The 21,347-nt window shown below is 39.7% G+C and overlaps 1 long non-coding RNA gene across 1 annotated transcript in view; it reads right to left on the bottom strand.

Moving 5' to 3' along the window:
- LOC119627729 (uncharacterized) overlaps positions 1 to 21,347 on the bottom strand; it is a 376,440-nt gene that overhangs the window by 312,157 nt on the left and 42,936 nt on the right. The gene's annotated exons all lie outside the window — the stretch shown is intronic.

Raw genomic sequence — 21,347 nt, 5'->3', positions numbered from 1 at the left:
CATAATCATGGAAATTAAATAACCTGCTCCTGAATGATCACTGGGTCACAAACAAAACCAAGATGGAAATAAAAATACTATTCAAACTGAAAGACAACAGGGACACAACCTATCAAAACCTCTTGGATAAAGCAAAGGCAGTGCTAAGAAGAAAGTTCATAGCCCTAAACACCTACATTAAAAAGAGTGAAAGAGTACAAATTGACAATCTAAGGTCACACTTCAAGGAACTAGAGAAATAAGAAAAAAGCAAACCCAAACCCAGCAGAAGAAAGAAAATAACCAAGATCAGAGCAGAACTAAATGAAATTGAAACAAAAATATACAAAAGATAAATGAAACAAAAGGCCAGTTCTTTGAAAAAATAAATAAAATGGATAGACCATTCACAAGATTAATCAAGAAAAGAAAAGAGAAAATCCAAATAACTTCAATAAAAAACAAAATGGGAGATATTACACCTGACACCACAGAAATACAAAAGATAATTCAAGGCTACTATGAACACCTTTACATGCATAAATTAGAAAACCTAGAAGAGAGGGATTAATACCTGAAAAAAACACAACCCTCCTAGCTTAAATCATGAAGAATTAGATACCCTGAACAGACTAATAACAAGCAGCAAGGTTGAAATGGTAATTTAAAAATTACGAACAAAAAAAGTCCAGGACCAAATGGATTCACAGCAGAATTCTGTCAGAAATTTCAAAGAATTGGTACCAATCCTTTGGCACTACTCCACAAGAAAGAGAAAGAGGAAACCTTTCCTAAATCATTATATGAAGCCAACATCACCATAATACCAAAACCAGGAAAGGACATACCAAAAAAGAAAACTACAGACCGATATGCTTGATGAACATAGACACTAAAATCCTTACAAAATATAAGCTAACCAAATCCAGCAACATATCAAAAAGATAATCCACCATGATCACGTGGGTTTTATACCAGGGATACAGGGATGGTTTAACATACATAAGTCAATAAATGTGAAACACCACATAAACAGAATTAAAAACAAAAATCACATCATCATCTCTCAATAGATGCAGAAAAAGCATTTGGCAAAATCCAGGATCCTTTTATCATTTAAACCCTCAGCAAAATAAGCATACAGGGACATATCTTAATGTAATAAAAGTCATCTTTGACAAACCCACAGCCAAAATAATACTGAATAAGAAAAAGTTGAAAGCATTCCCTCTGAGAAGTAAAACAAGACAAAGGTGCCCACTCTCACCACTCCTCTCCAACACAGTACTGGAAGTCCCAGCCAGAGCAATCAGACAAGAAAAAGAAATTAAGTGTATCTAAATTGGTAAAGAGGAAGTCAAACTGTCACTGTTTGTGATGATATGATCATTTACCTCGAAAATCCTAGACTCCTCCAAAAAGTTCCTAGAACTGATAAAAGAATTCATCAAAGTTTCCAATTACAAAATTAATGTACATGAATCAGTAGCTCTTCTATACACCAACAGCAACCAAGCAGAGAATTAAATGAAGAACTCAACCCTTTTTACAATACCTGGAAAAGAATTTCTTAGGCATATACCTAACCAAGGAAGTGAAAGACCTCTACAAGGAAAACTACAAAATACTGCTGAAAGAAATAATAGACAACACAAACAAATGAAAACACATCACATGCTCATGGATGGGTAGAATCATTGTTGTGAAAATGACCATACTGCCAGAAGCAATCAACAACTTCAATGTAATTCACATCAAAATACCACCATCATTCTTCACAGAACTAGAAAACACAATTCTAAAATTCATATGGAACCAAAAAAGAGCCCACATAGCCAAAGACTAAGGAAAAAGAACAAATCTGGAGGCATCACATTACCTGATTTCAAACTGTGCTATAAGGCCATAATCACCAAAACAGCATGGTACTGGTATAAAAGTAGGCACATAGACCAATGGAACAGAATCGAGAAGCCAGAAATAAATCCAAATACTTACAGCTAACTGATGTCTGACAAAGTAAACAAAAACATAAAATGGGGAAAAAACACCTTTTCAACAAATGGTGCTGGGATAATTGGCTAGCCACATGTAGAAGAATGAAACTGGATCTTCATTTCTTACCTTATACAAAAATCAGCTCAAGATGGATTAAGGACTTAAATCTAAAACTTGAACCTATAAAAATTTTAGACGATAACATTGGAAAAACCCTTCTAAACATTGGTTTCAAGCAATATTTCATGACCAAAAACCCAAAAGCAAATGCAAAAAATACAAAAATAAATGACTGGGGCTTAATTAAACTAAAGAGTTTTTACACAGCAAAAGTAACAGTCAGCAGAGTAAACAGACAACCCACACAGTTGGAGAAAATCTTCACAATTTATACATCTGACAAAGGAATAATATCCAGAATCTACAATGTACTCAAATCAGTAAGAAAAAGTCAAACAATCCCATTAAAAAGTCAGCTACCAACATGAATAGACAATTCTCATAAGAAGATATACAACTGGCCAACAAACATATGAAAAAATGCTCAACATCACTAATGAACAGGGAAATGGAAATCAAAACCACAATGCAATCCCACCTTACTCCTGCAAGAATGGCCAAAATCAAAAATCAAAAAACAGTACATGTTGGCATGGATGCAGCAAACAGGGAACCTTTCTACACTGCTGGTGGGAATGCAAACTAGTACAACCATTATGGACAACAATGTGGAGATTCCTTAAAGAACTAAAAGTAAAACTACCATTTGATCCAGGAATCCCACTACTAGGTATCTACCCAGAGGAAAAGAAGTCATTATACGAAAAAGATACTTGCACATACATGTTTGTAGCAGCACAATTTGCAATTGCAAAACTGTGGAAACAACCCAAATTTCCATCAATCAACAAGTGGATAAAGAAACTGTAATATATATACACATATATATATAATGAGACATACATATATATATGATGGAATACTACTTAGTCACAAACAGTAATAAATTAACGGCATTTGCAGCAACCTGGATGAAATTGGAGACTATTATTCTAAGTAACTCAGAAATGGAAAACCAAACATATGTTCTCACTGATATGTGGGAGCTAAGCTATGAAGACACAAAAGCATAAGAATGATACAATGGACTTTGGGGACTTGTGGAGAAGGGTAGGAGGGGGTCGAGGGATAAAAGACTACAAATATGGCACAGTGTGTACTGCTCAGGTGATGAGTGCAACAAAATCTTACAAATCACCACTAAAGAACTTACATAACCAAACACCACCTGTACCCTAATAACCTATGAAAATTAAAAAAATTTTAAAAACTACCTGAGACTGGGTAATTTCTAAGAAAAGATGATTTACTGACTCACAGTTCTGCAGGCTGTACAAGAAGCATGTCTAAGAGGCCTCAGGAAACTTACAATCACGGCAGAAGGTGAAGAGGAAGTAAGCACATCTTACCATGGCAAAGCAGGAAGGGGGCCAAAGGGGGAGGTGCCACACACTTTTAAACAATCAGATCTTTTGAGAGCTCACTATCATGAGAACAGCAATGGGGAAAACCACCCCAATGATCCAACCCACTAGGCCACTCCCCTGAAACATGGAAATTACAATTCAATATGAGATTTGGGTGGGGACACGGAGCCAAACCATATCATTCTGCCCCTGGCCCCCTCCAAGTCTCATGTCCCATGAAAGCAGCCAGGAGGGAGGTTGTACACTGCAAAGCTACAGGGATGGAGCTGCCCAAGACCACGGGAACCCACCTCTTCCATCAGCATGACTTGGATGAGAGACATGACATCAAAGGAGATCATTTTGCAGCTTTAAGATTTGACAGTCCTGCTAGATTTCAGACTTGCATGGGCCCTATAACCCCTTTGTTTTTGTGAATTTCTCTTATTTGGAATGGCTGTATTTACCCAATACCTGTATCCCCATTGTATCTAGGAATTAACTAGCTTGCTTTTGATTTTACAGGCTCATAGATGTAAGGGACTTGCCTTGTCTCAGATGACTTTGGGCCGTGGACTTTTGGGTTAATGCTGAAATGAATTAAGACTGTGGGAAATGTTGGGAAGGCATGATTGGTTTTGAAATGTGAGAACATGAGATGTGGAGGGGCCAAGGGTGGAACAATATGATTTGGCTGTGTACCCACCCAAATCTCAACTTGAATTGTATCTCCCAGAATTCCCAAGTGTTGTGGGAGGGACACAGGGGGAGGTAATTGAATCATGGAGGCTGGTCTTTCCCATGTTGTTCTCATGATAGTGAGTAAGTCTCACGAGATCTGATGGGTTTATCAGGGGTTTCCGTTTTTGCTTCATCCTCATTTTTCTCTTGCTGCCACCATGTAAGAAGTGCCTTTTGCTCACACCATGATTCTGAGGCCTCCCCAGCCATGTGAAACTGTAAACCCAATTAAGCCTCTTTTTGTTCCCAGTTTCAAGTATGTCTTTATCAGCAGCATAGAAACAAACTAATACAACAAGTTAGTTACTTCCAAAATACAGTAGGGTTACAGGAATTGGGTAAATGCTCCCATTCCAAATGGGAGAAATTGGCCAAAACAAAGGGGCCACAGGCTCCATTTCAATACCCAGCAGGGCAGTCATTAAAGCTTTAAACTAATCTCTTCTGACTCCATGTCTCACATCCAGGGTATGTTGACATAAGAAGTCAGCTCCCAAGGCCTTGGGCAGATCCACTCATGTGGCTCTACAGGGTACAGCCACCACGGCTGCTTTCACTGGGTGACATTGAGTGCCTACAGCTTTTCCAGGCACACAGCGCAAGCTATTAGTGGATCTACCATTCTACGGTCTTGAGGATGATGGTCCTCTTCTCATAGCTCCACTAGGCAATGCCCCAGTGGGAATTCTGTGCAGGGCACTGCCCTAGTAGAAGTTCCCTATGAGGACTCCAAACCAGTAGCAAACTTCTGTCTGGACATCCAGGCATTCCCATACATCCTCTGAAATCTAGGTAGAGGCTCGCAAAATCTTGCCTTCTGTTCACTCACAGGCCTAACACAACATAGAAGCCGCCAAAGCTTGGGACTCGCATCCTCTGAAGCAATGGCCTGAGCTGTACATTGCTCTCTTTTAGTCACAGCTGGAGCTACAGTGACTGGGATGCAGGGCATCATGTCCCATGGATGCAGAAAGAAGCTAGGCACTGGTCCTAGCCATTGAAACCATTTTCCCCTTGTAGGTTTCTGGGCCTGTGATGCAAGGGGTGCCACAAAGGTCACTAATAGGCCCTGTAGACATTTTCCCCATTGTCTTGGCTATTAACATTCAGCTTCCCTTTACTTATGCAAGTTTCTGTAGCTGGCTTGAATTCCTCCCCAGAAAATGTGTTTTTCTTTTCTACCACATGGTCAGGATGCAAACTTTCCAAACTTTTATGCTATGCTTCCCTTTTAAGCAAAGTTCCAATTTCAGATTATCTTTTTGTGAATGCATATGACTGTACACTGTTAGGAACAGCCAGGTCAAATCTTGAACATTTTGCTGCTTAGAAATTTTTTCCACCAGCCTGTAATCCCAGTACTTTGGGAGGCCAAGGTGGGCAGACAACGAAGTCAAGAGCTCAATACCAGCCAGGCCAAGATGGTGAAACCCCATCTCTGCCAAAAATACAAAAATTAGACAGGTATGGTAGTGGATGCCTGTAATCCCAGCTACTAGGAGGCTGAGACAGGAGAATTGCTTGAACCCAGGAGGTGGAAGTTGCAGTTAGCTGAGATCATGACACTACTCCAGCCTGGGTGACAGAGCAAGACTCTGTCAAAAAAAAAAAAAAAAAAAAAAAAAAAAAAAAAAAAAAAAAAAAGAAAGAAAGAAAGAAAGAAAGAAAGAGAAAAAGAGAAAAGAAATTTCTTCCACCAGATACCCTAAATCAACTTTCTCAAGTTCAAAGTTCCACATATCTCTAGGGCAGGGGAAAAATGCCAATGGTTTCTTTGCTAAAGTATAACAAGAGTAACCTTTACTCCAGTTCCCAAGAAGTTCCTCATCTCCATCTGATACCACCTCAGCCTGGACTTCATTGTCCATATAGCTGTCAGCATTTTGGTCAGAACCATTCAACAAGACTCTAGGAAGTTCCAAACTTACCCACATTTTTCTGTCTTCTTTTGAGGCCTTCAAACTGTTCCAACCTCTGCTCATTACCCAGTTCCAAAGTCACTTCTACAATTTCAGGTATCTTTATAGCAATGCTCCACTCCTGGTACCAATTTTCTGTATTAATTTGTATTAGTCTGTTCTCACACTGCTATAAAGAACTACCTGCACCTGATAATTTCCAAAGAAAAGAGGTTTAATTAACTCACAGTTCTGCAGGCTGTACAGGAAGCATAGCTAGGAAGCCTCAGGAAACTTACAATCATAGAGGAAGGTAAAGGAGAAGCAAGCACATCTTACCATGGAGGAACAGGAGACAGACTGTGTGAAGGGGAAGTGCCACATACGTGTAAGTGATCATATCTCATGAGAACTTATTCACTATCACAAGAACAGCAAGGTGAAAAAGTACCCCATGATCCAATCATCTCCCACCAGGCAGGCCCCTCACCTGACACAAAGGGATTACAATTTGAGATAAGATTTGGGTGGGGACACAGAGGCAAACCATATCACATACTTTTCATCATATAAAAAAATTAACTCATGATGGATTAAAGATTTAAGAATAGGACTTCAAACTATAAGAATCCTAGAAGAAAACCTAGGAAATATCATTCCGGACATAAGCTTTGGGGAAGAATTTATGACTAAGTCCTCAAAATTAATGGCAACAAAAAGAATCATCGACAAGTGGGACTTAATTAAACTAAAGAGCTTTTGCACAGCAAACTGTGTAATCCTAGCACTTTGGGAGGCTGACCCAGAAGCATTGCTTAAGCCCAGGAATTTAGGACCAGCCTAGGCAACATAGTGAGACATCATCTCTACAAATAATAATAATAATAAAATAGCTAGGCAAGGTGGTGCACACCTGTAATCCCAACTACTTGGGAAGCTGAGGTGGGAGAATTGCTTGATCTCAAGAGGTTAAGGTTTCAATGAGCCACAATTACACCACTGCACTCTATCCTGGGTGACAGAGTGAGATCTTGTCTCAAACAAACAAACAAAAACACATACATAAACCAAAACAGAGAAGCTATCAACAGAATAAACAGACAAGCTGTAGAGTGGCAAAAAAAAAAAAAAAAAAAAAAAAAAAAAAAAAATAGCAAAATGCATCTGGCAAGGGTCTAATATTCAGAATCTGTAAGAAACTTAAACAATTGAACCAGAAAAATACAAATAACCCTATTAAAAATGAGCCAAAATCATGAACAGACACTGCTCAAAACATGAAATAGAAGCAGCCAACAAAGATGATAAAATGTTTCACATTGCCAGTCATCAGAGAAAAGCAAATCAAAACCACAACGAGACACTATCTCACATCCGTTGGAATGGCTATTATTAAAAAGCCAAAAAACAACAAATGCTGGTAAGGCTGCAGAGAAAAGGTAATGCTTATATACTGTTATTGGGAATGTAAATTAGTTCAGCCACTATAGAAAGCAGTTTGAAGATTTCTCAAAGAAATTAAAACAGAACTACCACATGACCCAGAAATCCCATTACTGGGTATACATCTAAAAGAAAACAAATCATTCCACCAAAAAGACACATGCACTTGCATGTTCATTGCAGCACTATTTACAGCAGCAAAGACATGGAATCACCTAGGTGCCACATCAATGGTGGACAGGATAATGAAAATGTGGTACATATCCACCGGGGAATAATACACTGCCATTAAAAAGAACAAAATTATATATTTTATAGCAATATGGATGCAGCTGGAGGGCATTATCCTAAGCTAATTAATCCAGGAACAGAAAACTAAATATTACATGTTCTCACCTATAAATGAGAGCTAAACACTGAGTGCTCATGGACATAAAGATGGCAACAATAGAACCTGGGTACTACAATAGGGGAGGGGGAAGGAAGGGGAAAGAGATGAAAAACCTACTATTGGATTCTATGCTCAGTACCTGCGTGATGGGATCATTAGTACCCCAAACCTCAGCATCACACAATATACCCAGGTAACAAACCTGCACATGTATACATGTACCCCCTGAATCTAAAATAAAAGTGGAAAACAATAAAAATTTAAAAATAAAAGGGATGGCTACAAATAATGGGAGGTAGGAGAGAGATAACTATCCTCACATCTCAGAATAACAAAGACAATCAGAAATGACTTGCCCGAGAAAGTATCCTTTGGTTCCTCTACTCTCCTATGATGGTGTGCTTGGAATTGCACTCAAAGCCTGTCTATACTTAGGCACACCCATGTTGAAATCAAACTGTTGTCTGTTCCTGTATCAATTAGCTTAGGATAATAGCCTCCACAGTCTGATTGCTTTCAAACAAGGACATATAATATCTGTTTCATGGATGATCAGGACCAACCATCAACCATGCCTGGTCTTGATTTCCTTGTGTTTTCTGTCCTTAAAACATGTTCATTTTTACCAAAGCTTGTTCATATCATTTTTCCAAAGAGATCCAGTGTAGTGGGTTTAACTGCTTTATTGTAAGACTTAAAAAAAATTAAAAGGCACCGACAAGCCTCTTGGCTCAGGACTCCAACGTTAAAACCAGTCATTTGATGAGTACCTGCTATATATGCCAGGTGCCTTAAAAGCATTCATCTTACTAAACCCTAATAATAATGACAAAATGTGGGGTTATTATCCTAATTAAACAAGAAAAGAAGCCAAATCTCTGGAAAGTCAAGTGACTTCCTTACATTCGCACAACTACTAGGTAGGAATGTCAGAATTTGAACTCAGTCCTTCCCTTACGCTATATATCCTCTATAGTTAGCTTTATTGTCTAGATAGCCAAGGACTTGTGTTCTGATTCAATATTCCCATATTCACCAAGAGTATTCACCATATAATGCACAATATTCACAAAGTGTAACCTACAACAATAAAGAACGCAATCATTTTGCTTCAGATAAATCTCATCCTCAATATTGTCACTGCCTAGTATCTGTCATATGGGCTAAAAGATCAGTCACATAATTATATCATAAAACCTGATCTCATACCTGGGCTGCCTATTTTCTAAAAAGGAGACAGTCAAATCTACTTGATATTCAAACAAAGCTCAGGCATCACTTGCTCTTCTCTTGCCATTAAACCAGTGCGGTTCTTATCATCAGCAAGTATCATCAAGTCAGGAAAATGTGGCCCTGGCTGACAAGGAGATCCAGCTAATGAAGCTCTTAATGAGAGCTGAGTGTGCTTGGTAGACATGAAACGCAGACAGGGAAAATTGGTAGTTTAAACTAATGCTGGTAAGAGCATAAGAGCAGTTTGGTAAAATTGATTGAAATCATAAATATAAAAGCATTTAGATACATGGAACACAAATACAGAATTACATATTTATCAAGATATCATTCTAACATTGTTTGTGGGAACAAATGTTGGAAACCATTAAAATGTCCATCCAAAGAAAGCAAGTTAAATAAAACACAAGAAAGATCCACCATTTCTAATCCAGAATGCTTGAGGCCAGTTTTGTTTCTGAATGCAGATTGTTTCTTCACTCTAGTTTAGTAACATGGTGTAACAGATGAGATGTACACCCATTACCAGCAGGCCTTGGAAGCATCCTCTAATCAAATTTATTTGTACTTCTGAGGCATGCCACATGAACATGAAGTGGGATAACCAAAAAGCATAAACATTTTCATACCAGTTCAAAATTGTTTCCTGTCAGATGAGTTTGGGTGTCAAAATTTAGAGGAAAAAAACCTAGTTTTTAGGGCTTTGGGAATTTGGGAATTGGAGTTAAGGATTGCGGACCTGTTTATTTACACAGTGGAATATTGTGAAACCAGCTAAAAGTAAGTGAGGCAACTCAGTATACTGATGTGGAAACTTCAATATATATTCTAAATGGTAAAAAATATATGTCAGGAAGTGTATATGGATGCTATCATTGGCATTTTACACGCACACACATGAGCTGTACATGCATAGAACTGCTCTAGAAAGACACACAAGGAAGTGATTTCAGTTTTTGTCTCTGGAAATGCAAATGGGTGGCTGGGGAACAGATATGGAGAGAGAGATGCCCCTTTTCTCTATTTATACACTTTAGAATATTTGGAATTTATGTGGAGTACCTGTGTTTGCACATTAAATTGAATAATTAATATTCTCTTGACTGCCACTTGAAAGAGCTTTCCCTAAATATCCCATTCCCCATCACTCTCTATCACATCCCATGGTTTATTTTCTTTGCAGCACTTTCTACTAGCCATAACTTCATCTTCATTTGTGTATCATTTTACTGTTGGGATACCACTTTAGAATGCAAGCTCCATGTTCGCCCGGCTTGCTAGTGAATCCCAGCATCTAGACAGTGACTGGCACAGGGGAACTATGAGGAACTAAACATCCCACACCAGGAGGCAGGCCGAGGTAGAAAGTGCAGAGTAAACCATGTTTGTCCTCATAACAAAGCCTGACCTCAGTGTGCAGACAAAAGTGGCCCTACTGGTTGTCCATAAAGGACAACTTTTGAATTATTTTCCTGATTGTAAAAAGTGCAAAAGGGCTGACCACACTCCACTCTATGGCCCCATTATAATATCTGGCTGGGAACACTTTGAACAACACATTGTGTGATGAGGCTGAGGTATTCTGAGCACCTCCCAGCCTCCTTCCTGTCCTTGAAGAAAGAAATTCACACAGTGGCACCTGCCTGCAGACCTCCCTGCAGCCCCCTGCCAGAACATCCTGAAAAACCCCATGCCCTCACCTGTACAACATACTGTATGCTTCCCTGCTCCCTCTCCTCCTGAGTCCTCCGCCCAGAGGTCCTTCCTGGCCATTCATTCTCTGCTTAGCTGAACCTCATCCTTCAAAGTACACCTCAAAATATTATTTCCACTATGGAGGCTTTCTAAGTCCCTCAGTTATAACCAATCCCATCCCTCAAAACCAGTCTCCTCTCCCCTAACACTCAGGCAGATAGTTCATTCTAGGAAACTTATTCCATCTGGTATTAAAGTCAGTTTTTTCCATATCTCCAGTAGACCGTGAGTTTCTCGAGCGCAAAGACCCTACCTAAAGAGAAAGTTCTCCCTTTATTCCCAGCACCTAAAGTGGAACTTGATACATTTTTAGAACAAAATTTATTTTAACTTTACATCAGAGAAGAGAGGAGAGACAATTAGAGCATTCAAAAGCAATATTCTGTGCTGTGAAGAAAAAAAAAAAAAGTAAATGCTTAGGAATCCTCATTTTTATCTTGGCCCCACCACTGATAATTCTGTAACTTCTAGTTGTTTCCTTCATATCTCCGAGCTTCCATTTCCTCAACTCTAAAATGGGCCAATGATATCTAATTTATAGGAATGAGATAGAGATTAAATTCCACGTAGCCGAGGACTTAACACAGAGTAAGCATTCCATAGAAACTGTTTCTTTAGTTTCCTTCATTACGTGAAAGAAAAGATGGATCAATTAGAAAATATTTAAAAAATAAGAATGCTGATATTTACTGTTAAATTCATAATCGGGCCATACAGATATTTAACTTTTGACCTCATTCCACCACCCCCAGGTCCAGTTTTAAATTGACTAGGATAATTAACAATGGCATACGGTAAATCCAGAGCAAGAACACTCATTCCCAGAGGTAAAGCCATGATTTCTCTGAGCCTTCAGATTAAAGGCAAATCTTCTAAAATCCTATCCAGACAAACAACATGGCAAGATTTCTCTGACTCAAAAAATACAAAATGTGGGGCTGGGATATCCTACCTCAAATTCCAATTCTGTTTCTTACCTAAGCCTGGTGAAAGGATAAGGAAGACTCAGAAGCAGCAGTGCTGTAATGAAGCTGCAGCAGGTAAATTAAATGCCATCAGCATCACTGGGAGGCTGAACCTAGTTATGTGCTCCAGTGAACATATGCTAAGCTTATATTGTGCTACCTGCTTTTCCACTCACCTGTCCTGTTGGTTTCTGCTCTTTTCATTCTCAAATGGGTCCAAGAGAATTAGTTCCTTTGCAAAAGAGACTCACCAAAAAATTGAAAGATAATTACATGACCCTAACTTGCCAGGTTCTGTTTATTATGAATTCAGGAGTTGGCATGAGTTCTCACCAGCAGGAAGCATTGAGTTGCATTCTGTTAAGTCACAGGTGTCCAAACTATGGCCAGATAAGTGGAGAGACTTGACTATATGGCTTTGGAACTCTCCTTAGTTGTGATATGTGTGGCATGTCACCATGCTTGCTTTATACCCAACATTCAAGTCTAGCTTTACCTTCTTTGGGAATCTTTCCCTATGAGGGATACCACCCTTCTGGGGCCCCCACAGCAAGGGCCATCTTTAAGCATTTGCAGGATCTAGGAACTCATGTTTTCAGAGGCTGTCTGCACACCACATGAAAATAAAACATATCCACATCCCATGTTTACTATAGAGTCTGATCTCCACAACCATGGATTCTACGTCCTTGGGTTCAACCAACTGTGGATAGAAAAATTTATCTAATGGATGATACTGTTTGCGCTAAACATGTACAGACTTTTTTTCCTGTCATTCTCAAAACAATACAGTATAACAATGATTTATATAACATTTACATTGTATTGGGTATTATAAGTAATGTAGAGATGATTTAAAGTATACAGGAAAATGTGTGTAGGTTATATGCAAATACCAAACCATTTAACATAAAGGGACATAAGCATCCTTAGACTCAGTATTTACAGGACATCCTAGAACCAGTCCCCCATAAATACTAATGGCCAATGGTCATTATTTCATTGAAGGAAATGTTAAGAATTATAAAAATAATTCTTAACTTGTTTAGTATAAATTATTGACTTTTTTTCTTACAGTTTAAGTGTTATTTTATGTGTTTATATATAATATGTATATTTTGTGTATATATATGTACATATTGGTGTATACATGTGTATATGTCTGTGTTGAGTTGAAGTAGAACAGCTGATGTAAAGTTTTATAAACATTTAACTTATCATTTATTCACTTGTAATTTTGCAGTTTTCTTTTTTTCTTTTAGGAGTTGCTATTTTTTCAGATATTGAACATTTACATTCAAGCCCATTGAAAAACTCACAGGCCTCAGGCTCTCTGCTTTGAGTGCCTACTGGATAAACTGCATTAGACCACAGCCCTTTCTAGTTATATGATGGAGTAAAGTATGTTTTCATGAAGGTCTCCCCATTGGACTCTGACTCTCTCAGGACAGGGCACCCTGATATGTTCTACACTTCTACATACAAGGGACCTCCATATAGTGGAGGCCTCAGGACACTGTTGCAAATTTGAGGGCCACTCAAAACATTTCTATTACACTCTCTGTCAGAGATCATTTCTAGTTTTCACTAGATAGAAAGCTACTAAAACAAAACAATACAAATATTCCTGTCTCCCCTCTTTTCTCCTTCAACAAAAACTTTATCATCCCAAATGCCACTTCATGGTAGACTTAAAATGTCCTTTTAAATAGGGCCAGGATGTGAAGGTTGGTACAGAAATTCAAACCTAGAATGTTTTTTTCTGAGGCTGTAACTCAGCCATGAAATTTTGCTCCAGGCAGATTTCAACAAGCTAGGTCTTAGCTGCAAGATGAATGTTTCGTGCATGTACTTCACTTGACAACCAGAAGCTTTTTTATACTATTATTTTATATATAAAAGTCGACAAAGAATGTTCTCCCACACACTCTCTTTTGAAACTGAGTCTGACAGAACAGTCTAGAATGTCTGAACTAGTTTCCCCTCTAGAGAAGAAGACTGACTTTATTGAAAAATTACTATGTATTTAGGGGTGTCCAAGGGAAATAATATAGTCAATGGGGTCCTGGTTTCTGTTTCTGGTTGGGCAAGTAAAGCCCCTTTTTCATCTACCATTTCTGCTTATCACTAGAGACAGAAACTAAAATCCATGGTGTATTACTCCCTTTTCATGCTGCTGATAAAGACACATCCAAGATTGGGCAATTTACAAAAGAAAGAGGTTTAACGGACTTACAGTTCCACATGCCTGGGTAGGCCTCACACTCATGGCAGAAAGCAAGGAGGAGCAAGTCACATCTCACATGGATGGCAGCAGGCAAAGAGGGAGAGTTTGTGCAGGGAAACTCCTGTTTTTAAAACCATTTGATCTCATGAGACTTATTCACTATCACAAGAACAGCTAGGGAAAGTCCTGCCCCCATGATTCAATTATCTCCCACTGGGTCCCTCCCACAACACATGGGAATTGTGGGAGCTACAATAGGAGATTTGGGTGGGGACAGAGAGTCAAACAATATTACATGGTTTCAGGCTGCTAAAAGCCTAAAACAAAACCAAACAGAACAACAACAAAATAAGGCAGGTTGGCTAAACTTGTAAAATTAGACATTGTGCTAAGTGCTTTTTATGTACATTGTTTCTCTTTTAACCTTGTACCAATCTTAACCTTAAGAAAGGCAGAAAGCATTATCCCCATTTTACAGATGAAGAAACTGGGTTCAGAAAGGTTATAAATTTTGACCAAAATCAAACATCAAACTAGTCAGAAACAAAATTTGGGATCAATTCTTATCATTCTATAATTGCACAAAGCTGCCTCAAGAGCTAATTGAGAAAAACAAAAGGTTAAATACATACATATTTAAAATCAGTTCTGGAAGAATTTTCCCATAAAGAAAATTAAACTCAAGTGTGCATTGAAGATACAAGTAAGAGATTCAGTTTTTGGGGATCCCACTCATTTTGCAGACAGAGTAATTCTGTTGATTGTCATTGCAAGTATGTCTCAACTTTCCTCCCTTGCCATCTTATTTCTGGATTCTTGTAGCAGCTCTATAGTTGTTATATATAATGATGTGCTTCCCATATGCTCCTTCAATGAGGGTCTAGTTGTCCTAGCCTGGGAGTTCTGAGGGCAGAGGCCTGCAATGATCAGCCCCTTCATAAATCTCTCAGTTGTAGAGACGCCCCAAGGTTATCTAAGTTCATGGCCCTCCCCAGAAGGCCCACATGCAATGATGGACCAATGTGAGGCTATGAAAAATTCAGGTCATCTTGGCTTAACTCAAGACAACTCTGAAGAGCCACTGTAGCTCTGGAGTCTTTGTGGGGTTGGATAAAATTATCAGGGATGTATCACCATTCAACTTCTCTCCCTGCCCAGTCCTGCTTCTTTCTTTTCCCTTCCACTGGTCCTCATCCCAAAGAAATGCTTTAATAAATATCCAGCCTGCTAAATTATTTCCAGAGTTGGCTTTCCAGATAAACAACCTGTAATGTCTTTTCAGGGGAAAGGAGGAAGGAAGGAAGGAAGGAAGGAAGGAAGGAAGGAAGGAAGGAAGGAAGGAAGGAAGGAAGGAAGGAAGGAAGAAAGGGAGGGAGGGAGGGAGGGAGGGAGGGAGGGAGAGGGGAAAGGGTGGAGGGAGAAATGAAGGGAGAAATGAGGGGAGGGGAAGGGGAAGGGGAGGGGAAGGGGAAGGGGAGGGGAAGGGGGAGGGGAGGGGAAGGGAGAAAAGATAAGGGAAAGGAAGAGGGAGGGAGAGAGGGAAGAAGGACAGGAAGGAGGGAGGAACAGAAGGGAAAATAGAAGAGGGGAGGGGAAGAGGGAGAAAGGAGAGAAGGGGAAAGGAGGGGAGGAGGGAGAAAGGAGAGAAGGGGAAACGAGGGGAGAAGGGAAGGGAGGGGAGGGAAGGAGAAGAGAAGAGAGGGGAGTAGAGAGGAAAAGGGAAGGGAAGGAAGGGGAGGGAGGGGAAATTAAACAGAATTATTCATTCTAATTAACTAAATTGGTCTCTTCTTCCAGCATCCTCAGAAGCCTCACTGTGGTTACTATTTCCACTGATATTCAAACATTTGACAAAAGTGATGAGAATCTTAATTTGTTTACTTAAAAATAGGATTATTCCTAGACTAAAAGAAGATACTAGGAAAAGGTAGCCATAAACATGATCTGCTGAGCTGATTTTTCCCACACTGCCTACTGCTTCCCTGCCTGAAAGTTTAGTGGGGTCTATCCAGTTCTAAACATATATACCTGTATGGACCCTTTAACATAGACATTATAACAACAGACATAATGGGTTTGCTTAAAAGTCATGCAAATCTGAATTGTGAAGTAAGGAGTATATACATGTATTACACTAAACAAGTACCTTGAGCAAAGTTATGCACCCCAAACTACCAAATACCTACAGTGTGGTCTAACATTTATTTGTGATTACCACTTATAATCATATTTAGCCAGGTGTGCCAGGTAGAAGAGTATCTGACCCAGCTGACACTAGATTGCTCTACCATTTGCATTGACCAAGTTCTGCTGGTCCCTTTCCATGTCCTCATACTGCTATGTTAGTCTGTCCTGGAGCACATTTTCCTTGTTTAAAAGGCCATATTCCCAGTCGTTGCCATTTGTTTTCTGCTAGTTTCATTTATAAATCATCTTAAGCAATTGGATTAGATTGCTTAGTCCACTCAATGCTGCACAAATATCTGTGCATAATTGTCCCTGGCCTAAGAATGGCTGTTCTGTGTGCATAGCCCCTGTGGTCCTCTGTGTCTGTCTCTCTGATCTGAGTGCTCTGTCTTGAATGCTGTCTTTATGCTTTATGTCATACCTTTGGGCTCTGCACACATTTTACTCATGTTAATGTAATTCATTGCTGAGGATCTGGGCTAAGAACAGCTCCTTTATAGAGGCAGCTGTCGTGACACTTTCTGAGCATCAACATTTGCATCCTCTGACTCCAAGAGTGTAGGGATTCTGATATTTAGGAATGTCACTCACAACCATGTGGGCTATGGTGGTTTGCTGCTCCTCCAACCATCTCCAAGAACACTGACTGTTTAATTCTTCCAATTTCTCAAGTATGAATCTTCTGCTCTTGGGACACTAAGACCTCTGCCATTTATTCTCCCATGCATTTCTACTCACTGTAAATGTGATCCTGTTGGGGCCTTAAAGAGGAGCCAATAAATAAATAGTCAACCTCTTTCCTGATTAAGTTCCAAACCAGTAGAGAAAACTAAGGAAGCAGGCAAGTTGTGTCAAAGTGAGACACTCTTAAGCTGATATTAGAGAATCTGGCTTATAACTACAGGCATTTAAACTTCCTCATACTGAATCCCAGAATTGGTCAGAATTATCTCCCAGACATAGCAATTCTGAGCCAGAGCAAACCCAGATAGTTCCTAAGAGGAAGGAAAGTTTCTAAGTATTGCCAGTTTCTCCCGCTAGACTCTCCAAAGAGTTTAGTTATTTCTCTCCTCCAGGAGAAGAGGCCAGGAGTGATATAGTAATGGATGTTTCTCTACATGGATTAAAAACACCAAGAATGGTCAACAGTAGTATCAAATAGCCTTTCCAGATGCATCCTATGTCCAAGACACTGTTTTAAGCCCATTACGTATTTTAACCCATTTAATCCTCATGACAGCCTGATGAGGTAGGTACTATTTCTAACCTCCACTTCAGCAGATGAGGCACAGAGACAGTAGTATGTTTACTCAGGGTCACTCTCCCAAAAACGGCTAGAACCAGGATTTGAACCCAAGAAGTCAGATTCCAGAAACAAGGCTCTTAACTACCAAATTATGAGTTCCAAATCTACCAAGAATACACAAGAGTTCTCTCCTAACAATTCCTTTCTCTATAGTCCAACTACACCTGCCCCTCAAGGCTAAGCACAAGCTCTAGCTTCCTGCAAATTCTCCCTGACAAAGGAGTTCCTTGAGGTTCCTTCACCTATTATATCTGCAAGGCTTTGGAGCTACAAGAATAGCCTTTACTTTTAAACCTACTAATTGACAGCCTGAACACTGTAACCTTTGTTCCAGGGTGGACAGAAACCAAGGGATGCAAGGGTTAAGCCACTGAGAGATAAGGTCTGATTCATTTTAGCCTATTATTAGATAACTCCAAGTGAATGAAATGATGTAGAGAAAAATGGCTAAAACTAGGGTCTGATTTGTATCTTGCAACTATCAATTATCTACCATCTCAGAGTATTATTATGAGTGCCTGCTCTGTGCTACGTGCTGGGCACTGTTCTAAAGCCTCTGTAGTAAGGTGGTGGAGGCAGGGGTTAGTGGAGAGTACAAGATGTAAACAAAACAATCAAGCAAGTGAATAAAACCTCCCTGACCTCAGGGACCTTACTGCCTTATCAGAAAGCCCAACTTTAATTATATAATCACATAAGCATGCTACAGCACATTGGAGAAAGTATCAGGAAACAAACAGAAAAGTGCTAAGTGAACAAAGGGCAGAGGAAGAGATCTTGTCTAAGGAACTAGGTGTCAAGAAAACTTTCCATGGGAAGCCATTTAGCCACAAGTTGAAAAATTGATAGCCACTCACTAGCATAAGATTGGTTACAGTAGGGAGCACATTCCAAGCAGAAGGAAGAGAATGTACAAAGTCTTGGCGATGGGGGGATTATGGGACTAACAAGCAGCTTCCGGTGGCTGGTACCAAGAGGAGATGGAATTAAGCAAGGTTGAAGAGGTATATAGGCCATATGAGAGACTTTGGAACTTATCCTAAAAGCAAGAATAAGCTTTGCTTCATGTTCCACTAATTCATTGATTCATCCATTCAAAAGACTTTTTTTTCTTTTTTCTTTTTTTGCAAAATATACCAGGCGCCAGATCTGTGATGAGTTCCACGGATATGACAGATAGGTAAGGCAGCATCCTTCTCTCTCTCTCCTTCTCAATCTGTCAGCTGAGAGATGTAAATTGGATAAGGAATAATTATAACACATTTTATTGTGATGAAGGAGGCTCCTCTCAAGTCCTAAGAAAATACAAAATGGAGTTCTCATCACATGCACTAAGAAAAACCATAAAGAATGAAAGGAAACTATCCAGACTATTCCCAGCAGGGAGGACTTCTGTCCCAAAGAGCAAGGTGGATCAGGAAACTAAATTATGAGTGGGTAAAGAGAAGAGCTGTCTATGTGTGACCTGTCAGGTAGGTGGAGATTAGAAAGAAAAAAGCCTTATATGCCATGATTGTATCTCTTTGTATTCGTCTTCTCAGGTTGTTATAACAAAATAACACACACAAGTTGGCTTAAACAACAGAAATTTGTTTTCTCACAGTCCTGGGGGCTCAAAGACCTCAGTCAAGGTCTGGCAGGGTCAGTTTCTGGGGAGGGCTCTCTTCCTAGCTTGTGGATGGCTGCCTTCTTGCTGTGTCCTCACATGGCAGAGAGAGGGAACTCTCTGGTGTCTCTTCCTATGAGATTGCTAATACTATTAAATCAAGGTCCCACCCTCATGACCTCATTTAACCTTAATTACTTCCCAAAAGCTCTATCTCAAAACACAGTCACTCTGGAGGTTAGGGGTTCAATGCGTGAATTTTAGGGGACACAATTCAGACCATAGCACTTGTAGTTAGCAAAGAGACACTGAAAGGTTTTAAGCAGAAAGTAACACAATCAAACTATTAATTTAGAAATGTCATACTGGTCACAGGGTTGAGACTAGATTAGAGCAGGGATGGGGACAAGACTTGAGGCAGAGAGAGGAACTATAGTATCATTTCTTCTTCTGTGTGGAAATAATACTACTACTAATGAGCGCGGAGAGAAGAGGTCAGGTAGAAAGATGCTAAGGAGGGACCTCAGCAGGGATTGGTGACTCCACGCTTTGGGCTTCGATGATGGGACCCAAGTGACTGCTACTCACTAAGACTGGAAGCACAGGATGAACACATTTACGGACAGAAGTGGATAAGTAATGAGTTCAGATCCGGGAATGTTGACTTTGATGCAAAGGTAGAAATGTAGACCATCTTAAAGATCCATTCTTATACATAAAGATCATTGCTGGGCTTTAAAGTAAAGATAAAAACAAGAATTGGAAATTTGGTTGACTGGCCAACTAAGAAGTGAACGTGAAGTGTTTAACGGATAGAGGTTTATTTAAAAGTGTGTTTTTGCAAAGAATATCTTAGTCCTTAGGCCTAATCCTAATTCTTAGTTCAAGCAACATGTTCCCTTCCCATCAAAAATATCTTCCCTAAATAGTACTGTCTTGATGGTCCTTATCCTAAAACACAGCTCCTCGCCTTGCTGTGTCAGAGAACCTGGAAATATTTGGTGTGGTGGGCAGAATAATGGCTCCCAAAGATGTCCAAAAAGCTTCTAAACTGGAAGCTTTTACTATATAGCATTGCATTAACACTAAATATAGATCAATTTCTTTCTAAAGAATAATCAATGGCTTAGTTCAGAGAAACGGAAATACAGCAGGTTTAGTGGCATATAGCCTTTGGAGAAGAAGCTTGTCTCCGTTTATTATACATCTACTTCTGGGCTGCTTCTCTTTGGTTGTTATGAATCAGAACAAATCCATAGTTAGTTAATATCTGAATTTACAGATAATCAATGGGATCATGCATACCTTAATCTGCTAGTCAGTATGTGATATTTTATACATGAATAATTGAGACTCTGAGAGGTTAAGTAACTGCCCAAGATCACAGAATGGGAGAAATGCAGTCAGGTTTTAAACCAGATTAATTTGTTCCAAGACCCATGCTCTTCCACTTTCCCAGAGGAATCTTCCCAGTACAATGTTTGTTCTCCTTTTGTTTAAGAAAATATCAGCTACCACTTTTCCTGTTTTAATTGTGCTTTCCTGTGCTTGGCTTGGGCCACACAGGCTGGTCACCTTTACACACTGCAATCCCTGAGCTCAAACCCTCTGGCCGGTTTCCTACTCTACCCCTTCCCTGTGTTATGCCAAGTAGATTAGTTTCCTATTGCTGCTGTAACAAATCACCACAAGCCTAGCAGCTTTCGACAGCACGAATGCCTTGTGTTACAGTTATGTGGGTTAGAGGTCCTACTCTGGGCTCATGGGGCTACAATCAAGACGTCAGCAGGGCTGTATTCCTTCTGCAGCAGAGAACCTGCCTCCTGACTATCAGCTCTTTTTGCCTCATGGCCTCTTCCTCCATCTTCAAAGTCTGCAACATCAGGCTGAGTCCTTCCCACACTGCCAACTCTCTGCATCTCTAACTTCCGCCAGCCTCTTCCACTTTAATAGGCCCCGTGACTCAATTGGTCCTACCTGGATAATCCCCATAAGTCAGCGGATTTGTAGCCTTCATTCCACCCGCAACCTTAATTCCCCTTTGCCATATAACTTAACACATTCACAGGTTGGGGAATTGGGATGTGGACATCTTTGGGAGCCATTATTCTGCATACCACACCAATACTTTCCAGGTTCTCTGACCCAGCAA

Source organism: Chlorocebus sabaeus, chromosome 27, assembly GCF_047675955.1.
Source record: "Chlorocebus sabaeus isolate Y175 chromosome 27, mChlSab1.0.hap1, whole genome shotgun sequence".
Classification (NCBI taxonomy): Eukaryota; Metazoa; Chordata; class Mammalia; order Primates; family Cercopithecidae; genus Chlorocebus; species Chlorocebus sabaeus.
The sequence above is the reverse complement of the archived record's forward strand: the minus strand, read 5'-3'. Positions and strand labels throughout refer to the sequence as shown.